General features: G+C 37.5%; 1 long non-coding RNA gene across 1 annotated transcript in view; it reads right to left on the bottom strand.

Annotated features, from left to right (window-relative positions):
• Window positions 1-2,100: 2,100 nt before the first annotated feature.
• The window catches only part of LOC124418340, a 28,037-nt gene continuing 24,137 nt past the window's right edge, over window positions 2,101-6,000 (bottom strand). Inside the window, exons 2-3 of the long non-coding RNA XR_006938674.1 lie at window positions 3,536-3,634; window positions 2,101-2,206 (exon numbers count right to left, since the gene is read on the bottom strand). This is a non-coding gene — a long non-coding RNA (uncharacterized LOC124418340). The remainder of the gene's footprint in view (window positions 2,207-3,535; window positions 3,635-6,000) is intronic.

The following is a 6,000-nucleotide window of genomic DNA, read 5'->3' as shown; positions in this document are numbered from 1 at the left end:
GAAGTACAAACATACCTGTCTGAGTCAAACCAAGTGTGGCCCAGTAAAATGCTTTGATGGTAGCAGAAGGAAAGTACTCAGGGACCTGAAGCATACTGAGTTCTGCACTCATATGATCTGCTTGGTCACGATACCCCCCTCCTCTCCTTTTCCTCTAAAAATGTATTATCTGTCTCTTAAATATCTCTTCACAAGGCTGCTGATCTATCCCTTGTGTTGCTATCATTGCCCTTTTCTCAACCATCTATGTACATTCAGAAGTGCAGAGATGAGAGGTATGCCCTCCACTCTAAATGCTGGAGGACAAAGCTGCCAGAATGTGCTGGAGATTAGTGCTGGAAAGGGAATCCAGAGAAGAGGTTTGCGCTACAAACAGGCATGTAGGTGAACGATGACTCTCACCTGCACATTTACTTGGTTCTCTTGCAAGCTGCTTCTTTACAGAGCAGGTAAGCTACTCACACAGCCAAAACCTTGTGGCTTAAGCTATGGACTTCTACTTCTGGTTGTGCCAGAGGTTACTACTTCTGGCTTCTAGAGGTTGCTGCCTCTTCAGCTGACAGCTGAATTGCTCAGATGAGTGCACTCTACCCTGTTAATGTCCAAATGTGTTGGATTAGCAAAGTCTGGTTATTTAAATATGGATCTGAGCTCCTATCCTTCCACAACAGTAATCAAGAAAGAGGTTATTGCACTCTCAGTTGTTTATCCATTACAGTAGTCTGCTTAGCATTTAAAAATAGGACTAAGAAATCTAATTCGGTTGGACAAAATTAGGTTTAGTGCAGAATGCCAGAAAAGTCCATGCACCCACTGAGACTTATTGAAGTCCTAAAATATATGACTCAACTTGGTCTTGAGAGCTACAAATTCAGGACTTAAGAGTATGCTTCTTACAATAATAATAATAAAAAAATTAAATTAAATTAAATTAAAGGTATTTAGGGGGTTCTTTTTCTTAGCATTTATTTTCATTTATTACAGCACTTTCATACTTGGAGTTGGTCAAAGACTATACCAGAAGTTCTGTTCTTCCAAAACCTTGCGTGGTACCGCACCCAGTTCTGCTGCAACAACTCAACTCCCAAGACAAATGCCAGCTCTATCTCAGTGGATGATATTCTCCCTTGCTACTTGCAGCATGTTCCCAGAAACAGAAGTGCATCTCAGCTTTGATATTTTATCAGACAGTGAACAGTGTTCTCAGTCTAAAAAGTACTTATAAAACTATGTATATCAGGACCATCTGGAGCCCCCCACCATAACAGTGCAATAAAATATATTTCCAATTTATATTGTGGCATTGTGCTTATTATAAGTTTAGTTCTTTCAGCAGATGTATAAACCAATAACTTTCTTTGTGTTAAATATTCCCCAAAGAAAAGTAAATTGACCTCTTCAGGGATTTTCTGAGGATCAGGAAAATGTCCTTTCAGTATCTGTTTTCCATTATTGTAATTATAGAGGGTGATGATAATCTTTTCAGCATTATTGTTTCGACATGTGCATGATTTATAGTCAGACATCGAAGTTCATTTGATGCCATTGTTGAGAGCAGCACATTGTATCAGAGATAAAAGGAATCAGACAGAAATGTAATCTGATAACCGACTTAATTTGTGACCAGCTCAGAAATATGGTCTTATTTAGCATAATTGTAAATAACTGCTTAAATTTCAAGTCATCAGTGAAGTGTAAATGCTCTACAATGAATATTATAAATAAACAATTTCACAAGAGAGTACTCAGATCAGCTGATAATATTTCAGCGAACAAAGAGTTTCTGCTGTGCCTCCCAGTGCTGGGTCTCATCAAAACTCCTTAGATAGGCAAAATTCTCAAGGAGATCAACAGGAAGTTCAGCAACAGTAAGAAGTATGGTAAAAGCATCTTTGCTGAATTAAAAGCCCGGTATTTCTTTTTTTACTAAAGGGGGCTGTGATAAATTGTGCCTGTACTATTGTACACGTTGACAGGATGGATTGTGACAGCAAGAGAAGAGCTTGGGCAAATGAGCTGGCTTCTGTCTGCAGGAGCAGAGGGAGGTTAGCCACAGCACAAAAATATTTCTATGGCTGTGGATTCCTAACAATAACTTACCTAAAGCATCCTGTAAAAGAAGAAAACCAGGCATCTGTTTTCATACCAAAGATCTATCTTCAGAAAGAAGCACAGGCCAGTCAACAGGACGTATGCCAGAGTATTCCTGTGAAGAAGAGAAGTAGGCATTCATATCTTAGATACTGGGCACCACACTGAGTGATATGTCAAGACTGAAGAGCAACAACTGGGCCAAAAGCACGTTTTTGCATCTGCTACTCCTTCTCAGTGCAATAACCTTCAGCAAAGGGCCAGGTCAGGCCACTGGTGTCAAGGGCCTCTTCAGTGACTTTTGAGAGAGCTCCAGGGCCTCTGAAGTCATAGAATCATAAAATCATAGAATCATTAAGATTGGAAAAAACCTCTAAGCTCATCAAGTCCAACCACCAATCCATCCCCACCATGCCCACTGACCACATCCCTCAATGCCACATCTCCACGGTTCTTGAACACCTCCAGGGACAGTAACTCCACCACCACCCTGGGCAGCCTGTGCCACTGCCTCACCACTCTTTCTGGGAAAAAATTCTTCCAAATATCTAACCTGAACAAGTGAGCTCACTGTAGGCACCTACTGTTGACTGCAATAAGTAGGCACTTGCAGGATCTTATCCCTCTGGATGAGATGAACAGTGTCCTACAAGAGGCTGCTTTAGTCCAGTGACTGTGAGGAGTGCATGGGGTGACCAATCTGGGCTGGTGTCTGTGCTGGATGTGTCAAAAGTTAAGTTAACTAGACCAGTCTGCAGTGCTTGGAAGGGATAGGCCTTTATTTTATAGTAGAGGACATGCTCTTTGTTTACTACTCATGTGTTGTACCAAGTAACAGTCAGTGACATGGAGATTATTTTTTTTAATATATATATATAGAGTGAAATACTGGGATGCAAGAACATCAGAAAAATTAGATCCTATTTATTATAAATTAATTTATAGGCGTAGAATCTTGATAAAGATATCCATACATAAAAATACTCTTTCTTAAACAAAGAAGCAGTTTTAACTACTTTCATTTCAATTACCTTCAAAATTAAACTGTAAAATCAACATAAAACCAGATTCAACTGAAAATTAAAAGTGTGTGGACTGAATAGAGTTTAGGCAACACATTCAAAATTTGCTAGAATTACAAAACTGATGATAGAAACCCAAAGCCCAGCATCTTGACATACTGTGTTTTAGTTAAACATTTTCTTTGAGATTTAATTTCATCAATTCTTGTGTGTAATTGGACTGTATCTTTATATGATACTTATTGTTATTGCTCCATAGGCTATACTAAGCCTTTGTTCTAAATCTAGTCAAGCCGTAATGTTTGACAGTTTAAACTGAAAAGATATTACCTAAATGTAATTGGAATTTGACTGAAAAATTATTCGTAGAATTATATTATATATGAATTTATTCAAACCAGAAACTTTACAGAGAGTTTTACCTGGACTGTTGTAGTAGGCGTCTTGCGGGGGCATGGGATGTACGGAAAGCAACACTGGCCTATGAGTAAAACTTGAAGATTTATCCTTGAAGGCAAATTCTGTAAAAAGGAATCCAAAGCATTTCATTTTAATATCATAATGGTTTGTTTCTATTCAATCTTTTTTGTGTGCATGACATGAAATATCTCAATATTTTAAAACATCTAATTTATTTTTTTTCAAATCCAAGATGGATATATTTTATTCTGCCGATACTACCTGACAATCCCAAAACAGTCAGAAATTAGTTTTCTTCATCTTTTCAATGGTGAGAAGAAAATAAATTTCAGAAAAAAAACAACCCAGTACATCAAAGTAGTTCCAGTGGACAACCTTACAGTCTGACAATGGTTCTTTGGCCAAATCTCATCATGAACTTCTCCCTTGTATTTCAGATCCCGTGTGAAAAAGCTTTGAAAGTAGGAAGTAGGGAGAAATAGAGTTGAATTTGTATTACTACATCATCTTATTCGTCCTGATGCAACACTGAAACACTCAACAAAAAAATTCCACTTAACTACGTGACATGGGATCAAAAGATGTTTAACTCATCAGCTGCGATGTCTGTTTAATTAATGTAAGATTGGCTTAATAGTTATGGCTAATCTTTATATACAGATCTCTTGGGTTTTTTTTAGATTGTAAACTGTGTTCTTGAAATTAGCCTGAAAGTCGCTGCATATTTGACCCTCAGCAGCAACAACAAATGGTACACAGCAGATCTGACATGCCATCAGAGTAATGGATCATTTTAAAGAGCCTGGAAATGATTAAACACGGGTGCTGCTGCATGCAGTCTTTAATTGATTGATTTGAGTTTGCGGTCAGAAAATGACTGTCAGCTACAGCTTATCTATAATTATCAGTAATCAAAACCAGACTTTTCTCTCTTCCTAATGCTGTAATGCTCTTTCAGTTCTCTTGACATGTGTTTGAGTCAGGCATTCATCTGCTGTTGCCTAATAGTGGCAGTCTGAATAACTATATGTTCTGATACGCATTCAATAGAAATAGAAATATCTTTGCACCTCTGAAATGATAACTCTGAGTAAGGAGGAGAGAAATTGTTAGACAAAGACACGAGGTTTTGAACATTCTTTTTGTGTTGTGCTGGTGATGAGGGAACAGCAGAGAAAACTTATACTCTTTTTTTCTTTTTTCTCCTGTGTACTGGATGAAGAACAACCAGTGCAGTCCTGGAAAGTAGCAAACTTTACTCTGTATCAGTTAATGGAAGCAAGCAGAAGTATCCCATACCCTTGGATGTCTTTCCTGAAGATACTAGAAAGATATTCACTTTTGAGGGAAGACCCTGAGAATTATTTTTCATGAAACATGAGACCTGTTGAGATCACACAATCTGAAGAAGAAAATGTTCATTCTGCTGGGGCGACTGGGAGGTATCATCAGCATGGTGCAGATAGAAAGGTTACATAACTGAGACTAAAGCACTGAATCGAATTCTGTCAGTTCCCACTGGATGCTCTTTGGGTGAAAAGAAGAAGGTAAAATTAGGTCCAACTTATTTGAATAAAGGGAAAATCTTCAAATCCCATTCAGTTTATAGAACAAACAATCCCCCAGCAGAATCAGGGTTATAAATAGTAACTGAGAGAAGGTTCTTCCTATAACTAGAGGTAGCCAGAAGCTGATTAGAATTCAAGAGCCATCCACTTGCAACCCGTCCTGTTGGACATTTTAGACTGTGATCTATTTACTCTTGATCACAAAGGGACCTATTTCTACAACATATAAGAGCTGAGATACACGACAGGCAAATTGGAAAACACAAATCTAATCTTACTGGTATATTTTTAATTGGGTTGCAAAAAGAAGGGAAACCCAAAAAGGAGGAAGATTTCTGCTTCCCCAGTAGGGGAAAAAAAGAAAAAAGAAAGAAAAAAAAAAACATTTTAAAAATTGAGTCAGGGAAATGGCACCAAACAAAAGGGAAAAAGTAGGTTATGTTCTTCTAATGTACCTAGTACACCTTGTCTGCTTGGGCTTACTAGCTTAAGTTACTCTGCAAAATATTAAAGCCGAAGAAATAGAAGGATTTTCTAGAACATACATCTCCAAAAGCAGCTTATTCCTCCAATTTCTATCTGCATGTAAACACCAGTGAGCTATTTTTAGATGTTTAAAAAGGGTAAACCTTTGTAAGGAAAGGAAGGTAAGGAAAAAGATAGACTTCTCATTAGATGAGTCATAAGAACAAGCAGCTTTCTCATTGTGGATACATTATAAACAATGGGGAAAGAAGACAAATTGCATTAAAAAGAAGTATTATTTAAAGAGATGAATATTTTGTTTTTATTTGTATATTTTTATATTGCTATGCTTCATGTTAAAAAGTACGTAAATTGCCTATTTTTGCATTAGATCTTTTGTCCCTTTAAATATACCCAGGGAAGCTGCTACCTTT

Source organism: Gallus gallus, chromosome 3, assembly GCF_016699485.2.
Source record: "Gallus gallus isolate bGalGal1 chromosome 3, bGalGal1.mat.broiler.GRCg7b, whole genome shotgun sequence".
In the NCBI taxonomy this organism is placed as follows: Eukaryota; Metazoa; Chordata; class Aves; order Galliformes; family Phasianidae; genus Gallus; species Gallus gallus.
Note: the sequence above shows the minus strand (reverse complement) of the source record. Positions and strands in the feature narration are given on the sequence as shown.